This window comes from Streptopelia decaocto, assembly GCF_964273445.1.
Source record: "Streptopelia decaocto genome assembly, chromosome: 4".
Classification (NCBI taxonomy): domain Eukaryota; kingdom Metazoa; phylum Chordata; class Aves; order Columbiformes; family Columbidae; genus Streptopelia; species Streptopelia decaocto.
Window position 1 is genome coordinate 31450956 of NC_138658.1, and position 14094 is coordinate 31465049.

At 38.6% G+C, this 14094-nt stretch overlaps 1 protein-coding gene across 2 annotated transcripts in view; it reads left to right on the forward strand.

Annotated features, from left to right (window-relative positions):
- Positions 1–14094, forward strand: part of FHIP1A (FHF complex subunit HOOK interacting protein 1A) — a 91589-nt gene that overhangs the window by 35977 nt on the left and 41518 nt on the right. For both annotated transcript variants that reach the window (XM_082051956.1, XM_082051955.1), the window contains exon 3: positions 5126–5189. The gene's annotated coding sequence lies outside the window, so the exon portion shown is untranslated. The remainder of the gene's footprint in view (positions 1–5125; positions 5190–14094) is intronic.

Here is a 14094-nt window from a genome sequence, read left to right on the forward strand (position 1 = left end):
GAACGTGGCTTTGAGCTTTCAGAAGGGTCAGGAAAAAGGCGCAGAAGGGTTGTGCTTTCTCACAGCATGAGCTCAACAGGTGTTTATTTCCAGATGCAGAACACTTAACTTCAGAGCTACAGTAATACTAAAGGATGTGATTCTAACAGGCTGCCTGGTTATCGTTTAATGCCACTCAGCATTATAATTAGCTTTACTAGACATTAATAACTGGGCTTAATATTCAAACCATGGTGTTGGAGATAAGTGTGCCAATGAACCTTATCTGTGGAGCAAAATGTAAATTTTAACTCGTTTATCTCATTAGTCTTTAATAAGCCTGTGCTTCGCAAATCATGGCTGCATCATCTGCTGATTATATCCTCTGATCTGCTAAGCAAAATAGCACTCTAATAAACAGCCATACATTGCATGTAACCCTCCCACTGGTGTTGTGAAACACTTAATGTATTTTTTTCTTCATTTAGAGGTTTTTTTTTTTTCTGTCTACTGCCAAAATATAGAAATGAAGGTAAGATGAGAATTCATTACTTGTAGACCTTGGGTTTAGAAACGTTTTGCCGAGTAGGAGTTTCTGATCGGGACCATAAGTTTAAGTGTGTTGTCCGAGTGTGGTGTGTAGGGACTCAGAGTTTTCTGGACAGTTAAAACAGCCAGACTGTCAACTGAATAATGATGACTTGCTGCTTTAATAATTATCAGTGCTCTCCAAAAGTCTGTTGCTCTCATCTTAACAGGAGAAACTGAGCTGAGTCATTTGCCTTAGGCTCACATAAAAGGGAAGGGAATTGGAGGAGAAGGTTAAATCTCCTGGCTTGAACTCCTGTGTGTAGGCAGTTACCACAGCAGCTCATGATGATGATTATGTCCCCAGCGTACTATTCAGAGCAAGTAAGAGGGAATTTAACAGATTTGAGCAAGTCCAGTCTTTTGGCAAGTCCAGTTAATACTATTTCCCACCAAATTACTCATACAATCTTGTCTAAGTCCAAATAAACTTGTTCAATCCATCTAGAAACTCTCAAGCTTTGAAGGTTTCCCAAGAAATGTTTGTAAGATTTGGTGACTGTGAGTGAATAGGTGCTTCTGGCGTCTGAGGCAGCTTATTTGGTTAAGGTTGCTTTCACTTGGTCTTTATTTTGAAATGATTTACACTGATTTTCTCAGGTTGAGTTCTTTAATCATTGGATCTTTTTAGAGCATCGTTAAAATAGTACTTCAGATATCTCTGAAATGGTCTATAATGAGAGAATATGTTGTTCAAATGGTTGCTAGAGGTGCAAGATGAATCTCCTTTCTTATGGTCCCATGTTAAATTGACACTTAAAACTCTTTGTAGTGCTCTGAGGCACGTAAGATAGGACAGCTGCTGTACCACTGTGTTTTAATAGCAGCAGCTACAGCCCTTGTGGGCCCACAAGAGCCCATTTACTGCTTCTGGTGGTAGGTTAACTAGTCATCCATCACAGCACTGTGTTTTATTTTTTACATTGATCTTATTGATAGTTGAGTTGGTAGATACATATACTGTCACAGGGAAAACTCATTTTTTCTCGTCAGGGAAAACCACATCATCTTGACTCCCAGTCCTGCGGAGTTAGAGGCTGGAGAGGCATTGCCACAACCCCATCTGTACATGTTGAATCTAGTGGGTGTGAATTTTCACGTGTTGCCAACTTCGTGGACTGGTTCTTTTCCAATTAGGTGGATTGCTTTGGTATGTGTAATCGCAGGTGGACACGCTTTTGGTACTTGGCACTCCTGAAGAGAGTTTTTCTACATTTTCTTCATTCATTTGTCATTAGTCATATGTGTTTAGTTTAGTGCTGACTTAGTAATAACACCATTTATTTCTGGTTAGTTTTGCAGCACAGACATTTGATTGTATGCAAATTCTTCCATAAAGTCAATGAAGGGTCTCCTGAGACATTCTGCGACTCTCAGCACTGGAGGTTAATGTCCTTCATAGCACAAGTATGCCTGAGAACAGCAGGGGTATCTGAATGTTGACTAGTGGAGAGACTACATGTTCTGAAACAGTGCTGAAGTACTTTATTAGTCGAGTGGCCATGGCATGAATTATGATGTAAGTAAAATGGCATCTGGGGAGATGTAGACTTGAAGATAAAACAGAGTAAAATGTGGAAAAACGTAAAACAGAGTGCAGAGATGGCAATATATGTGGTGACAGCAGAAATACTCTAAGTTTTGTTTCAGCAGAGGGATAACTGGCAAACAATAATTTTGTTGGTACTAAAGTACTTTCAGAACTGATACATCAAAACCAAAAAATTGATTTGACTTATGCTTTCTAATTAGCATAGCCTATTTCCCCTTTTAAATGAGAGACTGAAAAAAAAAAAATCATGAATTGGTAATTCAGTGTCAAGAACTGTGTCCACAGGAAGAAAGTTGGCTGCCTTACTTCCAGACGTGCTGTGGTTACAACTAACATTCAAGACCTGTGCACGGAGACTTCAGACTGTTCCTGCCTTCAGTTTGTGCTTTTCCTTTGGAGCTCTGTAAGGATGAGTGTGTCGTATCTGATTTTGCATAAGGCTCAGTTTTCAGTTTTGGCTAGAACATTTATTGCAACTTTTCGAGAAGATTGTGAAGGGAATTTGAAAAATTGAAAAATTTGTCATGAGAGGACATGGGAGAGGAGAGGTGCTGTCTGTCAGGCATGGGAGATAAAAGTACACCCCAGATACTTAAATAAATGGAATATCAGTGTACTGTAGCTTCTGCAGCTCTGACAACCTCAGACGGAAGGATGGCAGCAGAGGTGAGAAGCAGCAACGTTCCCAGAGCCATACGCAGACACTCCCCAGTTTTGGAGGTGTGCAGGCAGGAATAAGAACAGCCTGTTGATGGGTGGAACCCCTGCTTTCCCACGCCTGTAGAAGCCTCGTTAGGTGTTACAAAATTAGATGGGAGAGGTTGTGGTTTGAGTTTCAGTTATCTGCACCAAGAAGCATTCCTGCTAGGGCTGATGTCCAACTGTCTTCTTTACTAGGCTTTCAGTGTTGATCATTCTAAGCGTTAAAAAGTTTTAATCGTAATTAAATTTTATTTTTACTAGCTTTTGATATTTACCCCACCTTTTAGTAGATATTGGAAAATCACAAATTTTGTGAGAGAACCTGTTTTTCAGAGCACTCCCTTTGAGAGATATATAGTCTTCATTTGCAATTCAGAAAGGGCTATTATTTACTTTCTTCTACTGTCCAGGGTGTAAAAGTTGCTAGTTTATCTTCATTCCTCCCTTGACTAAAAAGACACCTGTATTTCTATTAATGTTTTCCCAAAGGTACAAAGGCAAACCTGGAAAAAAAAAAAAAAAAAAAAAAAGAAAAAGAAAAGATAGATACAGAATTGTTATGAAAGTGTCAGATTACCTGGATCTTCTTTTTTTTTTTTTTTTTTTTCAATTATTCCCTTGATTATTTAGCAGTTTCTGTTTTGTATACTGGCAATATGTCTGAGACAAGTGTTGTATACGTTAAATGTTTCTTTTTTTGCCAGTGCATTCGTATGTCTTAACTATCCAGGCAAGTGTAGTCACTAGAATGGAAGATGCTGCAATGACTTTCAGTTTCCAGTGACAGGAGACTAGGCAGTGTAAGAGCGTAAACATATTTTTAGAGTAGAGTGGACTTGTGTTGTTAGGTCAGAGATGAAGAATTAATTTCTACTCTGCATAATGGACAACTTAACACTGTTTATATGACACAATTTTATTCCTAGGAATGCTGGAGAAGCTAAGAGGGAAAAACACCTACCACCTGTGTAAAATGCAATGAAACTACATAGAAATGGAAATAGAAATTGAATAACATGGGGAATTCTACTTTGATTTGGCTTTTTATGCTCTAAACATAATAAAAATGCCAACAATCCACTTTGTATTTTGCTGTTCACTACCATGTGCATTAAAAGGAAAAAGTTCAATGTACATATAGAAAGCCATTATCTGTCACAGTCCGCTCAACTTGCAAATCTGTACTAATATTTTTAAATAAGGGTGTCACTGGAGGAGAAGAGGTTGTTTTTTGTGGATCTATGATCACAGATGGGGAAAGTGTAATTTTATTGATGTTCTTGACTTTGCAATAGGAATTAATATAAAATGAATCTTCAAATTCTGCTTGTCTGCTCTGACTTGAAGTGGAAGGAAAGAGGGAGAGTGGTGTTTTTGTGCAGTTTCCTGTGAAACCAAATACATGGGGTTTTGTTCATTATGGGAATGGGGAGCTGGATGGACAGGATATAATTTTGTAAAGAGTATTTGTTTTGCCTTTTTCTCCTTTTCTTCTTGTTCTTCAGTGAACAGTGTGCTATAGTGATTTGTGGGTTTCATCTTAAATAATAATGTTTATTCAGTGTTTCTTTCCAAATGTGGCAATTGATAGTCATAAAATAACATGACAAAAGCTTTTGCAAGTGCTTTTGTCTTTGCCAGGCCTGGAACATAATTTAGGGCAAAGAGGTTCCCTAGCTTCTGGAGCTTTCTCCAAGCTAAATTGCAAATGTCTGATGCAAACAATGTTGGTTCACACAGTGTTGTATTCTTTCTGTTCCTATTTTTATTTTTTTTAAAGAAGGAAAAAAGATCACAAAAGTACATTAACATTCAGTAATGTCAATCCACTTTCAAAAGTGTCAGTCCACTAAATATAACATTTTAACACATCCCCTTACCTAATATCAGGCAATACATAGTACATAGAGTGACATATGAAAACGACACTTCGGGTTTTAGTAGCTCATTAAGTTTACTAGGTTTGAGAAGTAATTTGTGATGGGCTTCAGCTGTTCTACAGTGCAATGAAACAGTTGTCCTGAAGCTGCATAATGATAAGCTTTTGCTCATTCCCTTCATTAATTTGCTCATCGTGTTACTAAGAGGTTATCACTTAAGAATGTAGGAAATAATGTTGACTTGGTGGATAAGTGTCTTGGGGTGTTAATTGTCTCTAAAACGAGTGGTTTCAGTTAACCTTGTACAGAATGATAAACGACAGATTCAAGTCATCTAGTTGTTATATAATGAACATATTGAGAAGTATGAGAGGGTTTTATTGTATTATAGTTACCTAAATTTATAAACCCATTGTTCTTCCAGGAAAAAAAACCCAACTTTGTATTGTGAATGAAGCCCCGAGAAGAGAAATGAATATGCTTCTAGGGTAAGTATTATGTTAACAACTATGCAATATCTATTCTATACATAACAACTTTGATTTTATGGCATATTCTGTCCTTTTCTGGAGCTTTTAATTTGAAAGAGACTGATAAAGAGAAGTAATGTGTGCATGTGGACAAGAGAGATGAATTCCATCTGCAAAATGGAAGTTCTTTTCTCAGTGAAAACCTGGTGACAAACCTCTGGGGAAGCTTGCTTGTCGGTTGGTTTGTTGGTTTATTGATCAAGTAATCAGGATAATCTTTATGGTGTTTTACTGCTGATTCTTGGGCTGGAACTATGTTTAGAACCTACAGAATTATCTGAGAGCTTTGAAATAAAAAAAATGTTTATGGCTTCTTTATCATGAAATGTGGACTGTTGAGAATATGTATTTGCATTTTATTGTTGATTAGTGCTGAAAGCATACACGTTGTCTTTAATGTCACTTTGTAGACTTGAGAACATCATTCTTGGGCTTCTTATGCTTATTATAATGAGTAGTTTGACATGTTATTCAAATCACTTGAAAAATTGTCTTCCATATTATTGCCGTATACATAAAATATGTAGTTTCCTGTAATCTGCACATGATAGTTACAGGTATATTGATAACTTTTTTCTAGACCACCTTTCTCTCGGGAAGGTAGTATTTCCTATTCTGTGTCCTAGTTCTGAAAATAGTTTTAAATCTTCAGAGGATAGAGTCTTCTACTGCTTTCCTGGTCTCATTCATCTTCCTGTTGGGAAGGTTTTCTAGATAGGCAACTTAATAATTTCCTATTAATTTATTTTATACTTTTAGCTTCAGATACTGTTTTACCTTTCTCAAAAAAAAACTTATAAAAAGTTCCATTCACTTCAGCATCACAACTTCAAGAAGCATGTGGTATTTCTAAATTACGAGTAAGTTGGGGCCAAGTTTGTATGTTACACAGATGTCAGAATTATTTTAGAAATCAAAATTGATGTTGCAGATTGCGTGGTTCGTTTTGATTTCTTTCTTCCACTAGCATAACCAGAACATAAAGTAGATGTTGTTAAATGTCTGTTTTCTGATGTGTTGCTCCCTCCCACTCATGGATGGTGATAAATTTTGAAATAAACCCGGTACAAATTCTCAGTAGAGATGGGGAGGTTGGCCACAACTATTTTTTCCCAATAATTCACTTCAATTATGACAAAACAAAATTACTAGTGTAGACACAGCAGCTGATACCTGCAATTCCCTTATAATCAAGCACTGGAAGGTAGCTTTCACGCAGTGACATGCGCTATGCCCTTTGGGGTTGATCTCTTTCTCTTTGAAACTTGATATGAAAGCATATTCACAGCACCAAGTTTTAAACTGAGTTCTGTTTTGCTTGTAATACCTGTCTCGCATTACAAAGTACAAAAACTGCCTCACAAAGTACGAAACTAAGTGCTTTGGTCCGTGGGCCTCAGGCATTCTAGTGGCAACATACTCTTCTTGGGTCAGCAGTTTTGGTGGTGATTTGGGAGTGAACCAGCAAAGTTAAAGCCTTTGAACTGATTTCAGTTCAATGACGTCTGACTTCTCCAGTACACAGGTAGAAATGAACTTTTCTGAGCTGCTATTTTTATTTTCCAGTTTAGTTCATGTTTTTAATATCCCTTTTGCAGCAGTTGTCTGCTAGCAGCAGACAAGATACCTCTATCATAGTGTGCCTGAGTGCTATTAAGAATAGAGAGATGTCTATCTCAGATTTTGAGAACCCTAGCTGCTATTTTATTCTCAAGATTTTAACCAACATAATCTGTGTTTTGAACCACTAATTGTTACTGAATTGTTGCCTTTCTGTAGTAGGTCAAATGTGAGGAGATCAAATACAACAGAGAAACAGGTTTATTATACTCTTTATCTCTCTCCAAAAGTAATTAGTCCTACCACTAGAACTGCAACCTTATTTTTCCCGTCTCTAGTTTCAGGTTTATGACCTAGGGATATGAACATGTAGTTCATTCCTTCTGGGACTTTGCGAGAGTAACTTCAGAGATTGTATGCTCCTGAGTTCCAGTGAAATTGCCTATGAGCAAATGCTTATGGTAGATGAACATGTCCTGTGGTGTATCAGGTAAATAGAGTCCTCCTTGAGCAGGTCAAGGTCTGTCAAGTATTCTGCTTTGTTTAATTACTGCTTTCTTGAGCAGTCACTGCTGTTTCTCTAGCTTTGGTAGATACGCCCTTTGATGAATCGTCTTTGCTGGTTAACTGCAGACCTTCTTAGACCCACTGTGTATAATTTTAGCCTAAACCATCAATGCATGTCAGACCATGCCACGGAACTGGACTCTCTGTTCTTTCATTTTGGCTGACCCACGCAGCAGAAGCCCACGGGCTGCCAGGGCGGCTGATGCCACGGCTTGCCCTTCCAGCGTGCACATATATGCCACTGCAGCACTGCCGAACTGGGGCTGTCACATGGGCCTCTTGCCTGTCACACTGTTGCTGTACTTGCTGTGGGGGAATTGCCCGTTCATGTATCTGGAGAACCGTGTATTTATTTATTGTTGTAACCTGGATCCCCATACATATAACACCATAGGATTACACAGATCACATTAAGAGGTCAGTGGTACCCCAATTAGTTTTTTGCGCTGATCACAGAATCACAGAATGTGAGGGATTGCAAGGGACCTCAAAAGATCATCTAGTCCAATCCCCCTGCTGGAGCAGGAACGCTTAGATGAGATTATGCAGGAAGGCGTCCAGGTGGGTTTTGAATGTCTCCAGAGAAGAAGATTCTACAACCTCCCTGGGCAGCCTGTTCCAGTGCTCTGTCACCCTCACTGTGAAGAAGTTTCTTCTCATATTTAAGTGGAACCTCCTATGTTCCAGTTTGTACCTATTGCCCATTGTCTTATCATTGGTTGTCACTGAGAAGAGCCTGGCTCCATCCTCGTGACACTCACCCTTCATATATTTATAAACATTAAGAGGTCACCCCTCAGTCTCCTCCAAGCTAAAGAGACCCAGTTCCCTCAGCCTTTCCTCATAAGGAAGATGCTCCACTCCCTTAATCATCTTTGTGGCTCTGTACTGGACTCTCTCCAGCAGTTCCCTGTCCCTCTTGAACTGAGGGGCCCAGATGTGACTCTACAATGAATATGTGAGTAGTGTAGATCCCCAGGGATTTCAGAAAAGATGAATTGTGTTTAACTGCAGCAGGCTGACAGTAGATGGGACAGTAAGATTTTTGTCTTATTACAAAACATACTGCGTGTAGTTTCTCTCGTGAGATAGATCTTATTAGGCAGTCTCTGTGGGGAGAAGTCACAAGACGTTCTTACTTTCATGTTAGCAGGTTGTTTTAAATTGTGCTTGATGAGAACAGATTGATACTTTGATTAACTACATTGCTTTACAATTTGTGGTGACTTGTTCTCTGTTAGGCTTTTAAGCAGATAGATTTATCAGTGTAAAACATATCTTGTCCCACCCACACACAGAAGACATAGTGTCTTTGCAGATACAGGGTAGAAAAGATAGACTGAAGAAAGCTCACTAAATGTGAAATGTTTGCTTGAGGTAGATGGACTGCAGCATTGAAACATAAAGGAACAAATGAAGAAGGAGGATAATTGTTCATGTAGTTTAAACTGTTCCTCCAGTAATCTGCTGCGGCTTTCTTGCTAGTAGAGCTTCTGAGCGTGAGTAGTACTTAACCAAAAAGAGGATCCTCTGATGCAGTGGCTTTTAACCACTGACATTTTCTCAGTCACCTACCACAGATCTGCTGCTCTCCAGTGAGCTATTTGTAATCCTTCGGCATTCTGGTGGCGAATGCACGGGATCATTAAGGGTAGGGATGTGACTGTCCTGCATAGGCTTTGCTTTCGTAGCTAAACTTACCACAAGCGGTGTGAATCGTTTCCTTTGAAAGGATTGATGTCTTCATTTGAAATACTCTTGTTAATAAAATTTAAATCCTCTCCCTGATCATAGTCTCTAAATAAGAGCTGAAAATCTATGCAGAAGACTTTCTTTTCAGCCAAAATAAACAGACCCTGAACAAGGGTCCTTATAAACTGGAACTAAGCTGATGCATTCTAAAATTTACCACTAATTTTTCTCCTACCCTCCCGCATCCGCTTATCAGAGACTGCAGAGATGTGATTACATAGGTATGCATAAGACCATATAATTTCCTCCTTCTTCTTTGAAGTTGTCTAATTTCAAGCCCTTTTATGTCACACTGATCCATAAAAATGTTTTGATATATGCTGTTTCTTTCACTGCCATCAAGGCTTCTTATCTGTTATCTCCATTGTCTCCTGTGTACCTGGACTGACAGGGTAGAAAGCTTTGGCTGGTGGAGCAAAAGTATCTGATAACAGAGGTACATTTGTGTTCAAGGACTGTTGGAGAACACAGCATCTTAGCCTTTCAACAGGAGACAACTTCAATAATAAAACTGCAGAGCCTTGCAGCATCTTCTGTGTCTACCATACCATATTAGCCAGTGTATCTTATGTGTGTATGTTGTGCATTGCCTGGGAAGCCCGGTCCTGCAAACTTCTGTGCTATAATACTTTTTTATAATTCAAAAGTGAAGCATTTGAAAAGAGACACTCTAGTGGGAGTGGACTTCACAGGGGATTCGCTGCTAAGCTGCTCTTCCAGTGTACTTTGCAGTAAAATAAGTACTTCTGTTGACTGGGGAGTCCAGTCCTGTAATCAGCTGTGGGAAAAGGGTTGATGCTTTACAGACTTCTGAAGGAAAACTGAAAACATATATCCTTCACGAGTCCAGTGACTGGCTCTGTCTCATCGTTAATCTAAAGCTACTCAATGCAGTTGTGGACTGCTGCTTTAAAACAAAACAAAACCCAACTGGCAATAGATTGAATTGTACTAAAGTTTTCTGTTTTCTTCCTCCCATCCTCATTCACTTACCATGGACTGCACAGACAGGGTAATAGACCTGTGGGTGTGACTGTATAACTTTGCTGCCATATAGGGAGAAGACAGGTGCTTGTTAGTATGTTTGTATATGCAACAGTTGACCAGATTTGTAGGAAAACCAAACAAAACAGCAACTAGCCATGCCCATAAAAGTTTATGTAGGTGCAAATTAGTTGCCTGACTTCAGAAGCTTTTGTTTGGTTACACAAGAATATAGGAAGATCTTAGGGGAGATAGTGTCTTGTCATTTTGAACCTCAGTTCCTCATGTGTGTGATGTGTATGTGGCTGCTTCTTGTTCCATATGGGGACTGTTGAGTGTATAAACCCTTGGCAGTAGGCACAGGTACATCGTGTAGGAGAGAAGGAATTAGAGACAAAAGTGTTGTCAGTATAGGCATGTGAAATAGCTGTGGAAAGCATATGTAAGTGGACTTGGCCTTATAATAGGGTTAAATGACTGATAGATAAGATATGGTTGGATTGCAGAAAGATTTACCTGCTAAGGTTTTGTTGTTGTGTGGCAGGGTCAAAGTATTAAACTGAGCGGTGGTTTTTGGAAGGGGAATTTTGAATGGACTGCAGAAGGGAGTGTGATTACACCTGTCAGGACTATGAAATGGTAGTGTAAAACCTTGATTGGGTTTTAACAGAGCGGAAAGGCTAAATTATCGTAAAATTTTAACCATGAACTGGTTAAAATAAACCATTACTTCCATTCTTAGTGCCCCTAAAGTTCACTTCTACTCTTTCCTCCCTGAATCAGTGTTCTATAAATTATTTTCTCAGCTTTGCACTCCATATGGTCAGGTTATTTGTCCTGTTTAATTTACATTAGTTTTACTTCACAGGGAATAAATGTTGCAGTTACTGTGGCACATCTGGCCTTGCAAATTAATCAAGTAAACCTACTAATCTAGTACCAAAATCTGCTTACTATGGTTATAATGAATATATTATTTCTGCTACTGCTATAACTAGAGCATACTAACTTTCGGTTGATATGTATCTTGAAAGATAATATCTCTTCCAATTCAATTACTTTGCTTTTTTTAAACAGGTATGCTGTTTTTAGGATCTACTCTGTGACCACTTAAGTTGTCAAAAGCTTTCTTTGCTTTTTGAAACACTATTACAGAGTTTAATGTCTTTGAAGCCTACACAATCAATTAGTGGTTTGTATTATTAAGGAAATCCCAGTATCCCAAGATGCTTTCCAAAATGGAAACCTTTGCTTCCTTAATAGGATTGATTTGATCTTAGAAATATGATTGCATATTTGTTTGTTGCTGTCTTGTTACTTTTAAATTAGAAATTATTAAAAAGCCATAGTATTTGCTGCTCTGAGGATAATGTCTGTATTCTCTCACTGCTCTTAGATTTCTGATCCGATAGCTGGGCTAGATGCAAGTAAACTTAGCCCTTGTCAACTTAATGTTTGCTGCAGGCAAGTTGTTTTCAGCTAATAATTTCTATTTGGTATTTTTATGATTTGTGTGATGCTTTGTACAGTCTGTCTATGATGACTTTGTGCAGTAGGAGTGAACATTCAGAATGCATAGAATCAAACAGATTGAATTTTACCGAGATGTTATTGTTTGTCACCAAGGAACAATAGATGTTTTTAATGATTCTTTGTTAACTAAAAATGTAAATGGCTTTAATTTTGTGATTGTATGTACGTGCTGGTAGGTGTAATTTTTACTTAGAATACATAAATGCTGGAGATTAATTTGATATTTTACAGTGTTTGTCAATCATGTACTCCTAAAGATCTTTTTCAAGCACTGGGCTAGTGTTTGTGCATGTAATAACAGAGTAAATGGACCAGGCAGCTCAGGGGAACCCTTCTAAAAGTTCCCTATGGCTGGTAGACATTTCTAGAGTTGGCAATATTGAAAGCCCTTGCTGTTCTGATATAGTGTCATCTAACTTTGAAGAAGATCTGATTCTAATCAAAATGCTGCCAGTTGTGAATGTTGCATGTATCTGAGAAGCCTCAAGTGTTTTAAATGGAGTGTGACCAAATTAGGATTTAAATAGCAGGAAGCTCTTAAATATCATAGAATCCTAAAATCATTTAGGTTGGAAAAGACCTTTAAGATCATACAATCCAACCATAAAGCCAGCACTGCCAAGTCCACCGCTAAAGCATGTCCCTAAGTGCCACCTTGGATATGTAAGACCTTGGGGGACTTCCTGCAGGAGAAGAGGAAACACACCCCCTTGTCTTGGAGGCCTCTTTCACAGGGGCCATATCCATTCTTTATGTACAGTAGCTAGATGTTGGAAATGCTTGTGTAGGAAAAGATGTCCACGCTGCAGGTGCAGACTGTAGCAGTCGTCTGCTTCGACAGTAAGCTGTTAGCAGAGGCGGGGCTTGAGTGTTCAAGAACATAGTGCTAGTTATAAATTCTTACATAAACGTCAATAAGAAAGTAGCAGTTTTATGGAAAGTGAGCTTTCCTATTGCACACACAAACCTAACAGTGGCTCTGTCACTGGATCTCTGGGCATCTGGCTGTATTTTGAATGTGTGGTGACATGTACCATTTTGGTTCACTTTAGGTCTTCTCATAGCTGCAGAGTAGTATGGCAGTATTTCAGGAGTCTGTAATGACCACAGCACCAGTACAGAACCTCTACTGCCCAAAAAAGTATTTAGAGAGCTACAAGATAGAAGTAGTTATTTAAAGGAGGATCTGATGGGGAGGGAATGAGTACTGTCTTTGAGTTTGTGGAGTAGAGTCTGAGGCTGGGATAGGAAAGATGCATGAGGAAAAAAGAAAATTGCAGCGGCTAGGGAGGACAGAGAATTATAACAGATTAGAGAAGACAGGGTAACAGGTTAGATAGTCTTGGATTGCCTATGTGTGGTATGTCCTAGAGCTCTGCATGCATCTCAAGAGTCCTGTGTCAATGTTTTGTTTTGTTTTGTTTTTTAATCAGCATTTTTGAAGAAAGCTATAATCTCCCTTATTGTTGCTTACTTAGCTTAAATAGTGGAGGCTGATCTGAAGTTTCTGATTTTACTCATGGTATCATACTGCTGTACTGCTGACAGAATTTGTCATGTGATATTGTGATGTGTAATGCCGATTTCTTTTATTTAAATTCTTAACATGCAAAGTCTACACTGAAATAACTCTTAAGTTGTACAGTTGAGCAACTTTTAAATCCCAGAATTGAGCTTGCCTCTTGCTTTGCTAATTAAGTTCTCTTGCTGCACCTTATGATACCATCTTTAATTACACAATCACATTAGTTTTTCTAAAGCTGCTTGCCTCATTTAATACACAGGACAGATTTGCTCAAAGAGTGAATCAGGGCGGTGCAGTGAAGGACACTTTTGCCTGGAGGAGTCTGATGAACTTCTATAGAAATAGTAAGAATTCTGTTTGAAGGAGAGGGCTGACAAAGTGGGAACTGGCAGGGAGTGGACAGCTGGTCTGAAAAATAGGTCGATGAAATATTCCTTTGGATTATTAAGTATGGTATTAGGCAAACTACTTAGAGCAGGCTTTTTCTATTCTGTAAGCATGCATCTCTTTTCTGTTTTTTTGGTAGAAATGTTGGGCACTTAGATCTTCAAGCGAAAGTCACCAGGCACTGTGCATTGAACATATACTGGTACCTACTTAAATCAGTAGCAATAAGGGTAGGGAGAAAAAGAAACACAAACAAAAACCCACAAACACAACACGAACAGATCCTAGGCCTCTGAAGTTGGGTTCTCAAATCTGCTTGCTACTTTGATGTCTGATTTTTTTTTCCTCTCCTTTTTTCTGTTTTTTTCCCTTTTTTTTTTTTTCTCCTGTGCAGGAACATCAGTAATGTAGAAGTAGTTCTACTCATTTTTACAGACCTCTTTATGAAGTAGCAGATACTGGTAGGTGTCTTCAAACGTAAATGAGCATATGAACCAAAATGCTGGGAAGGAGAGTGCTTGAAAGTGTAAAGTCAGTGTGAGCATGGAAGGGATA